The 13,077-nt window shown below is 44.8% G+C and overlaps 1 protein-coding gene across 1 annotated transcript in view; it reads left to right on the top strand.

The window, feature by feature from the left end:
- Nucleotides 1-13,077, top strand: part of LOC104530282 (limbic system associated membrane protein) — a gene marked incomplete at its 3' end in the record, with an annotated part of 300,699 nt that overhangs the window by 114,366 nt on the left and 173,256 nt on the right. The window lies entirely within an intron of this gene.

Genomic DNA, 13,077 nt, shown 5'->3' with positions numbered 1-13,077 from the left:
CCAGAGCCTTCTCTTCTCCGGGCCGAACAGCCCCAACTCTCTCAGCCTGTCCTCATAGGAGAGGTGCTCCAGCCCTCGGATCATCATCGTGACCCTCCTCTGGACTAGCTCTGGTAGGTCTATGTCCTTCTTATGTTTGGGACCTCAGAACTGGACACAGCACTCCAGGTGGGGTCTCACAAGAGCGGAGTAGAGGAGGAGAATCCCCTCCCTTGACCTGCTGGCCACACTTCTGTTGATGCAGCCCAGGATACGGTTGGCCTTCTGGGCTGCGAGCGCACATTGCCGGCTCATGTTGAGCTTCTTGTCCACCAGTACCCCCAAGTCCTTCTCTTCAGGGCTGCTCTCAATCCATTCTCCACCCAGCCTGTATTTATGTTTGGGATTGCCCCAACCCAGGTGCAGGACCTGGCACTTGGCCTTGTTGAACTTCATGTGGTTTGCATGGGCACACCTCTCAAGCCTGTCAAGGTCCCTCTGGATGGCATCCCTTCCCTGCAGTGTCATCAGCAGACTTGCCCATCGGTAAATGCCCATGCCCACAGGCTCACTGGCAGCTCCATTTTAGCATGTGCTGCTTTGTCTCTTTGTCTTCAAAGCCTGGGGACATTTTTTGTGGTAGACTCCAATGCTACTTGTGAGACTTGATCACTGGAGTCAGGGTAATGCGTGGACTGATTCAGTAGTGTCACCGCTTTGTCCTTACAAGCCACTACTGACCCTCTAGCCCAGTGTTAAGGAAGCCTGAAATATTAGTTACAAATCTGATTTGTCAGGGCCAGGTTCTGCTGTTGTTACAGCGTGCAGCACCTGATATCAGGGGAAGCTTTCCCTCAGGGATGGTGGTGGGAAGAATAAGGATATGAGAAATATATTCAGATTTTCTTCCAGTGTTTCAGGGCTTGATAAGTGGAATAAGTGGATAACTGGATAACTCACTAAAAAGAGTAATTTTTGGGCCTCCAGCTGTTCTTTATAAAGTGTTTGCTTCGGTGAATCATTACTTGCTCAGTATTTGCACTCTTTTGTTGGTTAACTGAATATCATGCTAATTGTTGTCTTTCTCCATTGGGTAACTAAAATATTGGTCAAATTTTATTTTTTTTCCCCGATTAAGCTGTTGGAATACTTTTTTCCATCTGAAATACTGATATGTCAAAATGGAAACATTTTATAGAAAGTGTGTTTTTACATGCAGCGATCTTCAACTTTTCAGTCTCAGTATTTACATTTCTGGTCAAAAGGTGAGAAATAGACATGGACATAGTAATTTAATGGGTGGGGTCCTGGTAGAGCTGTAGAAAACCCTGGCCTGTATGGAAATCAGGCAGACACTTGTACCTGTATCTTCTGTGTACTGAACAATGATAAAACTGTTATCTGCTCAGGAGTGGCTCTTTCTTGCAAAAAAGAAGAAGTTTAAAAGACTATAATAAAACACAGGAACAAATTCCAGAACTTCAAAATTTAGCATGCACTGGAATTAATTTATTTTGATTTTTTTGGTCCATTCCTATGAATAACAAGTAGCTTACTGTCTGGTATGAATCAGCCTTCGTGTTACAAAGCATGAAACCTTGGCAGTTCACAAATTTTCACTGATACGCAGCAAGTTGTCAAATGCTCACAAGCAACAAGTGTCGCAAGAGCATGAATCACAGCTGTTCAAACGCAGTTCTTTGCTTTTTGAAACTACTAACAAATTTACTGTTCTGTTCACCTAATACTAGCAGATACAATATTATCCACAAAAATAGAAGTAAAATAGGGGCCCTTGCCAACTGCAGTTGTTACCAGATCTCAGAAACCTTCCAAAAAGGACAACGATGTCAGAGTAATGTTTGTCTTTTGCTTATATTCTCTTTGTGTCTTCTCTTTGGTACTTTTGGTTCTTAACCTGAATCACCATTGGTAATAATGTTGGTAATTATGTGCTGTTTGGCTGATGGTCATGTTCTGCAGAAGTGCCTGCGTATCAATCATAGATGAGGTAGATATATTTGGAAGCAATTTTGAATACTTCTTAACAGAAAAAAAAAACCCCACAAAACAACAAACAAACAACCCCCCTCCCAAAAAAAAACACAGCAAAAACCTCAAAAACCCCACCAAAATCCCAACTAAAAATATATTTTTATATATATATTTTTTTTTTAATGGCTAATTCTGGACAATCTGTTGATGTCAAGTGTAGTTACAAACTGCGACCTCAGATACTAGGAAATAATCTTTTGGGTCTTAATGAAAAATAAGTCTTCGGACAGCTGTCCAACTCTGGGAAATAAATGGGAACAATTTGATTTTAGCCATGACAATGCACAATCTGGCAATTTTTGAATCAGAAAATCTTGGAGTCTGGAAATTAAACTGTCAGTGCTGGAAAGTATGGGACTGTGAAGACCAAGAAGTGTTTAATCAGTGTGTTAGGCTCATTCTCGAAAGGGGCAGGAAACATATTGCCCTGGAAGGACAAAACTCTACAAAATGTAATTGCAGTGTGAGGACGGAGGAAGGGTGGGTACATAAGGGACAAGACCTGGACAGACAGATGGAGGGCAGTGGAGAAAAAAAATTGTTTGCTTTTTCCACCTAGTAATATATGCAGGAGAGAAAAGTCCTGCTCCCTCTAAATCTTTTCCACTCAATCATCCTTAAACAGAACCCATACCTTCAGGGAGAGAGCAGAAGCTTCCAATTCAAGCAGTGTTAACAACTGTCTTGGTTTTCAGCTGGGTCAGAGCTGGGTTTCTTCTTAGTAGCTAGAATAGTGCTGTGTTTTGGTTTCAGCATGGGATTTGTTATGAGAAGACTGTTGATAACATACCAATGTTTTCAATTGTCACTAGAAGTCCAAGGACTTCTTGTTTTGCTAGTCTGCAAGTGCACGGTCTGTGGGGAGATGAGGAATATTAAAATTAGTAAACCAAATTGGCATTTGGATATGCCAATAGGATATTCCATATCATATAACATCATGTTCAGTATATTAATGAGGGTCTCTCTCTCACTTGGGTTCTCTCTCTTCCGGGATTGTGGTTTCAGTTTTGGGATTGTTTTGCCTCCAGGATTGTTATCCAAGAATGGGCTTGGCTTCATTGGCAGGTGATAAGCAATTGCACTGTGCATCACTCATTTGTATATTTTATTATTACTGTTATTGCTATTATTTTATTAATATTATTTTTACCATTATTGTTGTAATCTTTATTTTAAGTTTTATTTTATTTCCATTATTGAATTATTCTTATCTCAACCTACGAGTCTTCTTACCCTTACCCCTCCAATTCTCTCCGCTGTTCCCTAGGGCAGTGGGAGAGAGAGCGAGTAGCTGTGTTTGGCTGCCAGCCCAGTGAAGGCACCACACAACATGGTGCCAGTGCTGTAAATGCACAGTCATATAGTTCCTCGTGTGGGAAAGGGAGTGAGAGCACCAACATGGGGTGCGAGGGCAGCAGTGGCTTTACACTGATAAATGTGTTCACACAGACAACTCTTAGCTCTCCGTCCTTATTTCAGTACTAACGTACACCTTTGACTCTGCATTGTCATCGAACGCGGAATTTGGGGCCTTTACTTCATTGTTGTTGTCCCTGATCCCTGCACAGGCTACAGCTGTGTCATCCATCCAAGCTTCACTGTAGCACTGTCTTGAACAGTAATGTTTCACAGAATCACAGAGTGCTAGGGATTGGTAGGGACCTCTGGAGATCATCTAGTCCAACCGCCCTGCCAAAGCAGGTTGACCTAGAGCAAGTTGCATCTGGACTGGATTTGAAAATCTCCAGAGAAGGAGACTCCACAACCTCTCTGGGCAGCTTATTCCAGTGTCCTGTCACTCTCACAGTAAAGTTTTTCCTCATGTTTAAGTGGAACCTTCTGTGTTCCAGCTTGTGCCCGTTGCTCCTTGTCCTGTCACTGGCCACCACTGAAAAGAGTCTGGCCCAATCCTCTTGCCCTTTAGATATTTATAAACATTAATAAGATCCCCTCTCAATATTATCTTCTCCAGGCTAAACAGACCCAGCTCTCTTGGTCTGTCCTCATAAGAAAGATGCTCCAGCCCCTTAATCATCCTTGTAGCCTCCACTGGACTCCCTCAAGAAGTTCCCTGTCTCTCTTGAACTGGGGGACCCAGAACTGGACACAGTACTCAGGGACAGCATTTGCATCCACTGTCTAGTATGATGCACAACATTTTCAACGAGCTGAAACCAAGCATTTTCTCTGCAGAGATGAGCTATATTTTGCCCATCGATCTTCTCTCTGATCCTAACCTTAATGTTTCCTGTCAGTCTTGCCTCAAAAAACATAGTGGAGCACAGATTAAGATACCTGTGCCCAGAATATCGTGTTGTTTTGGGTTCCAAACGTGGATGTGGTTTTCTCTCATTCTGCCCTGTTTTATATGATGTCTTTCAAGTTTGATTAATTTGAGGATGCCAGGATTAATTGAAGGGAAGGGGGCTGAACCTGAGCAGCTTTGCCCATGGCTAGTTTACAAGCAAGTAAAACCAAGTAATGCTCGTGTTTTTTGCACGCTCAATTATGTGCTGCCTCCCCACAGCTTGTTAAGCTGTCAGTTATCATCTGGGAGGAGTGTCAGGAACTGGTCACTCCCAAATGGTGCAAACTGCAAATTTGTGTATGAATGTAGCTCCCCGTATGCATGTCTGATCAGCATCCATAATTGATGTCAGGGAGATTGTTTATGGTGCTGGGATGAGGAGCCCTGGTTTCAGGTCTGAATGCATGACTCTGCTGTGACTTTGCTTTCCGCTCTCCTATTGTTTGTTTTATGTGTAAAGCCCTTTCCCCCCATCCTCTCCATCCCTGTCTCTCAGTTTGTAGAGAAAATAGGCAGAAATGACATGTAAAGGTGCCCTCAGAGCCAATTTGCAGCAACTGGTAAAGATCACACTGTATCCATCTAAAAATGCCTATCCATAGGGAGCTCCCTCTGAAGCTGAATGTAGGAGAGTGTTTTAAAGAGCTGGCTAAAGCAGGAAAAGGAGCTGTTTTAATGTAGAGAGGGGCAGATCAATTCAGAAACAGCAACCCTATCCTCAGCCCCTCACCTAAGCCTTCTCTGAGAGCTAAGAGTTTGGTTTTTTTTAATTTCCATACAGTTTTACACTCTTTGGTTTTAAGTGAAAGACCAGAAGCACTAAAGGCCTGCTGGACACACTGTATTAGCAGCTCCTTCGTAACCACAAAGTAAAGAGGCATGAACTGAAAGCTCTGGCCTGTGCCTTTACAGATCCAAATCCCTTGGCATTTGGTTCTCCTGTTTGCAAGTTAGTGGGTTGGCACTTTTTTGCCTTCTTTAGGTTTTTGGGTTTTTGTTGTTTTTTTTTTTCTTCTTCACCTCTTTGTAAAGCTAAGACCTATTTGCAAAGTCTGGCACTAGATTTTGGACAAAAATATTATTATTCCTTTTGCCCTTTCTACCAAGCCAAGCTAATTTGGACTTTTGTTGGTTATGCCAGCTGGAAAAAGAAATTGGCAATGAAGTCGGGTTTCTTTGGCAAGGTCTCTTTGCTCACAAGAACGTATCAAGACTTGCTTTCTTTTGCGCAGCGGGGAGCACACAGTCAGAGCTGGTTTCTTCATCCACTGCTCCAACTTGGTTGAATCAAGCACCCTGATGTGAGAAACCCTCTCCTGCTCCCATCTGCTGGGTCATCTTCGTTGCTCTTCAATGCTCCCCTCTCCATTTGCTTCAGCATGCTGTCATGTTTCTACCCCCACTGTTTGACTCCTATTTGCATATTCAGCAAGGTTTCCTTAGTGATACCAAACTCATTCTCACTCTAACTACTATGGTGACAGCCTCAAGTAGCTTTTGCAGGAGCAATTAAGCCTGTGAGTTTCAGCAAGGTTTAACTTGTGTATCTCCAGCCTTTGGGGCAGTTTGGGTTCATACTCGAGGTCACCCCTGATGACTATCAAGTAGGGCTTGCAGTCTTGTGGCTTTATGCTGATAGGTGATGCGAGGCTCCATCAGTTGTTTAGCAAGCGATGCGCACCTTCAAGTCATCTGTAAGGTTTTTTATTGCTAAGAAAAATGATCTGATTCTCTATTCCTTCTGCAGGCTTATTGTCTCCCTCTCTCCCCTGTCCCTTATGTGTAAATGTTGTAAAGCTATCTTTAGCTGAGCTACTGGTTAATCCAGCATTAATCGACCTCCCTAATTGTACTTTGCTATTTTCTCTCCCTTTATCCTTAAATTGGTCTACTGGGCAGGGGGTCTGGAGGGCAAACACATTCATTACATTACTAGCAAACAAGATATGAATTGCACTGCAGGGGACAAAATTAAATTTACAGTTTCCCCTTGTAGATGTCATAAACTATTGATTTAAAACAAGAGGGGACACAGCAGCAGAGCCAGCATATTGGCTCTCTTGCTTTGTTCTCCTTGTGTTCTGCCAGGGGTACCTTCTGCCAGTCCCTGTGTGGCTTGTTGGCAAGGACTGGCCGGTCCCCCAGGGGACATGCTGGGCGATGGAAAGGCAGAGGGAAGGATTAGGTGTAGTTTGTTTGGAAGGTCTATGGGTGGGTTATTTAGGGCTGTCTTCTTGGCTCTAGGTCTTAAAGACCTCCCTTTGGCACTGGACAGGGACTGCATTCAAAACCTACCTTTCTTTATCATCCCACACATTGTCCATGCTCAACTTTCTCTGCCCATTTTAGAGGTTTTAGAAGTGTCATTTTCAGATGTTTTGAGTACCACTCCAGTTCTGCCTCGGCTTGCTTTGCCATGTTGGATATGGCATTTTGCCCCTGTTAAGCCTCCTACTTTTTCCCCATCTCATTATTTGCTTGTGGGAGGGATCGCTCTTTAATACATGCAAAGCCTAGCATGACCACAACCTCTTTAGGTACTCCATGTGAGTACCCCACTCCCAGTAACAAGGGAAGGAAGAGATTCTAGACACTGCCCATTGAGCTTGGTGTTGGTGCTTACCCTGTATGCTATGCTGAAGAGAGGAACTAATGGCTGGAAACTCCACCAAACCAAAGTGTGCCTTTGTAGTGCTCAGCTAAAGTCAGCCCTAGCAACTGGCAAGTTGCTAAAGCACAGCATTTGGCTCTGTGCCATCTTTCCTTTTCATACCATCCCAACTAGGCTGGAAGCACTCGTGTGGTAGGAAGCCAGGAAGAGACATATAGTCCATTCACACAAGAGAAATGTACTACTCATGATAGCGGTTGTCAACAGCGGACCCCACGCTGTGCCCCTCCACTGCTGCTGGGAATGGGTTGAATGGCAGGAGCAGGCATGGGGCCAAACATGAACTTGATGCTTGGTGAAATGTCATCTATTACATGTTTAATGATGTTAGAGCAGAATTTAGTCCCTCCTGTGCTGGCAGCCAGTTCTCATTACCAGTTAATTGGACCTAGATGCAGCCACTGTTGAAATCTATTGTCAGGAGCAAGTTGTTATATTAGTGTAGGTGCGTTGCTTATATCCCCAGCCCGCATGAGAGGGTCAAAGGCTGCAACTACATCAAACGTTTTCCTCTTCCCATTCTTTTCTGGGGACAACTCTTGCTAAGATGTACCCTGGAAAGACTAATATGGCTGCTGACAAGGGATAAAACCTGTGTGTTGTCCAGACAGCACAGGGGTTTCAGCACTTCTCTACACCAGAAATCTTGTCCCTGCTCTCTTACAGCTGCCAAAAAGGTAGAAAGATCTGGGTGGAGAAGTCTTCCCTTGCCTACCTGTGCCTTCTCTAAGCTGTAGGAAATCTGTCTGGGTCCACATGGAGAATTAGATGCAAGATTCTGCATACTACCTGCTATGGGATCTAATCTAACAAGTGGTCATAGATAAGCACTGGCTGCTGAGATCTGATGTGAAAAGCCACGCAGAGGAAGTTGTTTGCAGTAAGGAACTTTTATTAGCTCCAAGATATTGACTACATACACTCAAGCACTGTCTTCTCTCATCTTATCTATCGCTTAACTGTGTGCCTACCTACTGACCCCTCTCTTCCAGCTTGTTCCTTTAATCAGCTTGGGGATGTAGGAGAATATTTTGACAGAGAATATTTCTAACTGCCAAACTCGGTTTACTTGTGTCTCATTGAAAAACAGACCCCAAGAGGTGAAATGCCGTAATCACTTGCATTTCTGATTCCCCAGATCACTCGCCTCTAAATAGCTATGATGTGCTTGAGGACTGGGTACGAATTTAATGATGTTATCACAATTAACCTGCCATCTTTTCATTTTAATTTTTTTCTTTTTTTACAACTACAAAATTAGCTTTAATTTTGAGCCGAAGGCTTTGTTGTCAACAGCTTTATCAGCTATTTGCCAATTTACCGCAGAATCCTTACTAGCACATAAAATGAGAAGGCACAAAACATTTTAGAACTTGAAGGCATCTTTATTTGCACAGTCTCTCCTGTTCATTTTCAGAATGGTCTGGTGCACTCTGTAACATCTTACTGAAATTACCCACTGCTGCAGCAGCCTCACCTACCCCAGACATCATGAAGTGAGTGCATCAGCTCTTCACATACTGGGTCACGTAGTGGAAGGGCAGTGTGGTACTCCTGTGGGTGTAGAGATTCCTTTAGTGATGATGTTTAAGAACAAGTAAGGAAAAGTTCTTCCCTGGGATTGTTTATGAATAATTGATTCTGCTGTAGAGTTAGGGAGTACATTTGATGGCATCCTGCAGTCCTTTCCACTCCTGTTCTCTTGATTCTGTGAGAACCTCCCATGCTCATTCTCCCTCCTTCCTTGATTTTGTGGATTTCCTAGGGCCACCAAAAACAATTTATCAAATAAAAACCACCCGGATGGGCTCTGTATGCTCTGCTGCCTTGCAGTGCCTCTTCTAGAGCTGGCTAAGGACCATGTTAGGGCTTGCACTCATATGTCTTCTCCCCATAGAGGATATGAGCTTCTTTAAGTTCTTGGTGAAACATCCAAGCTACAGTGGAGGGTGCTTTTCAGCTCTGGGGTCCTCAATCTTCACACCGGTATAGCAGCTAAAATGGAGGCTCTCACCTACCTCTCACTAGAAGACTTCAATTTAGAAACATAGGATGGTTTGGGTTGGAAGGGACCTTAAAGATCATCTAGTTCCAACCCCCAACATGGTACAGTCAGCTTTGTAACAATCTCATTGCCATCACTCCTTCAGCACTATTTGTTTTTTTTCTTTCAACAGTAGTTTTACGTACCATATTGAGAGGTTAAAGTGACTTTCCACCCACTGTGGGCAATTTAAGACTCTAATATGAGACAACTAAGCTACGGTGCCATGAGTCACTCAGTCTCTACTTTTCTCTTTCATATGACACATCTTCCCCTTCTTCCTTGCCTGTTCTTCAGCAAGGGATTTTTCTGCCTTTCTCCTTCTCTGCACAAGCCCAAGTATGAAGCATAGCAGCTGTCTTCTCTCTGCCTGGCCCAGGGGTCTGAGCATCTGGGTGGAAGTGCTGACTCCTCTCTTTTGTGCAGCACATAAAATGTACCCTAATACCCTTCACTTCCAAGAAGAACTGGAGCTAGTCCAGCCCATGAAATCTGCCTAGAATCTCAATTTTCCTCTCCTTGCCTGCTGTTACCAGAGAAATTCCAGCTACATCAAGTGCTTATTCTGGTCCTTGGCTTGTTGAATTGCTGGGGAAGGTGACTCAGGAGGATTTTGGGTCCCTGCCAGTCAAATCACAAGCCAATAGCAGCAGAGGTAATTGTCACTCACAGCACTTGTGCCAAAATGTGGGCATGGGCCTGTGAGCTTTTGGGAGCCCGTGGATTGTCATGCTATGTTGTTGTTTAGGGATTTGAAAGGTCACCTGCTCTTCTCTATCTGCCCCTATCAGTGGACATTCCCTGGAAGTTACTCTTCTTTTTTTTTTACTCAGTGTGTGCCTCTGCAGTCTGACCTAACCAGAGATGATTGTAAATCACTTTCAAGAGCATATTTTACCCTTCCTCCTTCTCTACTGTCTATCACTAAAGAGCGGGTGTCTACTCCATGTGCAAGCCCTCCATGAGCCTGCACTTCTATCAGTGCCCTCCATCATAGCTGTTTGTTCCGCAGAGGTTGTTGTGTATAAAGGAATTACTACAACATATGGCCAACACTCCACACTTCATATGTTATTCATCACATTAGAGTCCAGCCACATGTCCCTCCTGCAGCCAGGGGAAGGTGCTGGCCCTGCTCCTCTCAAGTGGTCCTCCTAATTTGTCTCTCTGCGAGCAGCTTCGTGTTTGTTTGCAGGTGTTGCTGAGATATGAGGGTAGTGCCAAGAAGTTGGCAAGGGATGAAGCAATAAGGAAGCAACTTGCGGAAATCAGCTGTAAGAGGGGACTACAGAGGAAATTAAGGAGGGAGGAGGACTTCAGGTTTGTGAATAGAAGAGAAAGGGAATAAAAGGAGAATGATGACTTGAAGGAAGAAATAACGGACAGCTGTGTTTTGAAGGCAATGTAAAAATCACCATTCTCGCCTCTCTCCACTATTAAATATCTTTCTGAGTTTGTTTTAAATCCCAGATTGTTATCCTGGGAGTCAGGTCTAAATTCAGGGTGGCTAACTGCAGCCTGACCTACTTGTCAGTCTCATTCTGGTGGCTTTAGGGTCTCACTTTCTGAACAGATCTGAGATCTCACTCAGAAGTGTCTTATTCTCTGTGCTAAGTGGAATGACTGTGACATACGCCTCTCTGGGTTTGGGTATGGGTACACCTGCCACAGCTTCTATATGCCCATCCCAGTTCCTTCCCAGGAAAGGGGCATCCCTCCACATTTTGAGAACATGTACCTTCAGAGGTGCACAGCAACCCTCTGGTTGCATACACAGATGTGTGCGTGGGAGTTTCCAGCCCATTCACAACAGCTTCCTTGGTGAGATAGTGTGGCAGAGGAGAGGGCAAGCAGCAGGGTGGGAAGAGCCAGCTCTGCTTGGGCTGCGCATTGCCCCCCTGCACATTGAGTGCTGGCAGATGGCAGAGCTCTGCCGAGAAGCTTTTGGGGACTGATGTGGGGCAAACGTCCCATCAAACCCTTCCAAATTCAGCTTTCAAACCACAGCTATTGCAGACAGAAGTAAGAACTACAACATCCTTCTTGAAACCACAGAATATTTTCAGTGGGAAGGGAGCTTTGGAGGTCTGTCATCCAACTCCCTGCTCAAAGCAGGGCTAACTAACTTCAACATTAGATCAGGTTGCTCAGGACCTTGCTCAGTCAAATTTTGGAAATCTCCCAGGACAGTGATTTTTCAACCTGTCTTGGCACCTATTGCAGTGCTGATCCACTCTCATTATGAAAATATTTTCTTTTATATCCAACCAAACATTCTGGGAGCCCAAAATTGCTCCAGCTACAGCCTCAGAAGTGCTGAGTAGAGAGGAATAATAATTTACTTTGGCCTGATGGCTACACTCTCATCATTACAGCCAGCTATGCATTTAGCCTTCCTTGCTACAAGGGCATGCTGGCAGACTGATTTTCAGCTTTTGCTCACTGGGAATCTCTGGTTATCTTCAGAGCTACTTCTCAGCCAGCTAGTCCTCATCCTGTAGTGTTGTGTGGGCATCATTTCAACAGGTGGAAGACTTTGCACTTACCCTTGTTAAACTTCATGAGGTTCCTATCATCCAATTTCTTTGGGTCCTTCAAGCCCTTTGAATGGCAGCCCTGCCTGCCCTCCAGCAAGTCAACCACTCTCCTGAATTTGGTTTCATTCCTGAAGTTGATGAAGGTGTCTTCTGTCCCATCGTCCAGGTTACTGATGATCACGTGCACCCTTCTTTCTGGTTGATTGTGCAGAAGAAGGGTGCTTCTGCTACTGTGATTTACAATGTGGAAATCCAGAGGCCCTCTCCAGCCTCTGAGGTATGAAAACAGTATGAGACTCCTTCTACACTGAAGAGGATATAAGTTAAATAGACACAGCAGAGAAAGGGCAGGGGAAAAAAAAATGAGACTGAGGGATATTTTGGCCTGCTTGAGTTGACATTTCAGGCATTTCAGTGCTATGAGTAGAAGTGTGTTTGCTGAGTATTAGGACAACATGATAAACATGCCCTGGGCTGCCCAGCTCACTGCGCTGTGGTATTATCCAGCCTGCAGATAAGCTGGGGAATTTGCTCTTCTCTTTCCTCCCCTCACCTGGCTTTTTGGACCCAGAAAGCACTAGCTCCAAATCCCTGTGTCAGGGAAATGTCCAGGAGGGAGGTTTGTCAGCCACGGTCAACCCTGCTCAGTGGAGGGGTTATGTGCATTAGTGCACAGCATGATGCAAGGCTGAGAGCTGCCCAGAGGGGAGGCAGCCCTGAAGGCAGGACCCCATCCTGAGGAGATCCTCATCCCAAACCACCAGCCCCCTCCTCGGCGAGTGCAGGGTTTCAGCTGTTAGAGAGATTAAGGAAATAGTAAAATCTGCTGATGCAATAATAGTAATTAATAACAATAATGGGTGCTTTTAGTGTATTTTGGCGTGATTTATTAGGCTGGGAGTGCTGTAGGAGAGCAGAGCACTTTGCAGGCGAGAATAAAAAGGCAAGGTGACTGGGCCCTGAAGTGCACATCTGGGCATGATTTGGAGAGGCGATTTATTGACACCATAAATGATGGCTTTTTCAAGCAGCTTGTTTTGGTGCCTATGCGGGAAGATGTAACTCCTGATTTAGGGCTCTGTTCAGCTCTACTTACTCTCCAGGTGGGACTCCTGGGGCGTCCCTCATGGCAGAGAAGAGCTGAGGCTGGGCTGCTGTGAGCCCGCATGTTGGCAAGACACGCAGTTCTGCACAGTGTCTCCTGGCTCACCAGTCCCTGTGTGGTCTCTTACAGCCTGTGCCATTGAAGGTGTATGGTGCCCACACCCTGGACAGCATCAGGGGAAGCATCTCCCCTGCTTCAGTGCCATGTGCTGGGGCTGGTGCCTCTCAAAGGCAGCCACATGGCTTCGCATCCCTCCATTGCTCCTACCCCATCAGCATGAGGGCGTGCGGCCCCAGCTCAGATCCAGCCAAAGTTGTCAAAACCACCAAGAAGGGTTACTTCTACTCCTAGAAACAAACTGGTTTTGGTTTTTAA

Source organism: Antrostomus carolinensis, unplaced genomic scaffold, assembly GCF_000700745.2.
Source record: "Antrostomus carolinensis isolate BGI_N321 unplaced genomic scaffold, ASM70074v2 scaffold5229, whole genome shotgun sequence".
NCBI lineage: Eukaryota > Metazoa > Chordata > Aves > Caprimulgiformes > Caprimulgidae > Antrostomus > Antrostomus carolinensis.
Note: the sequence above shows the minus strand (reverse complement) of the source record. Positions and strands in the feature narration are given on the sequence as shown.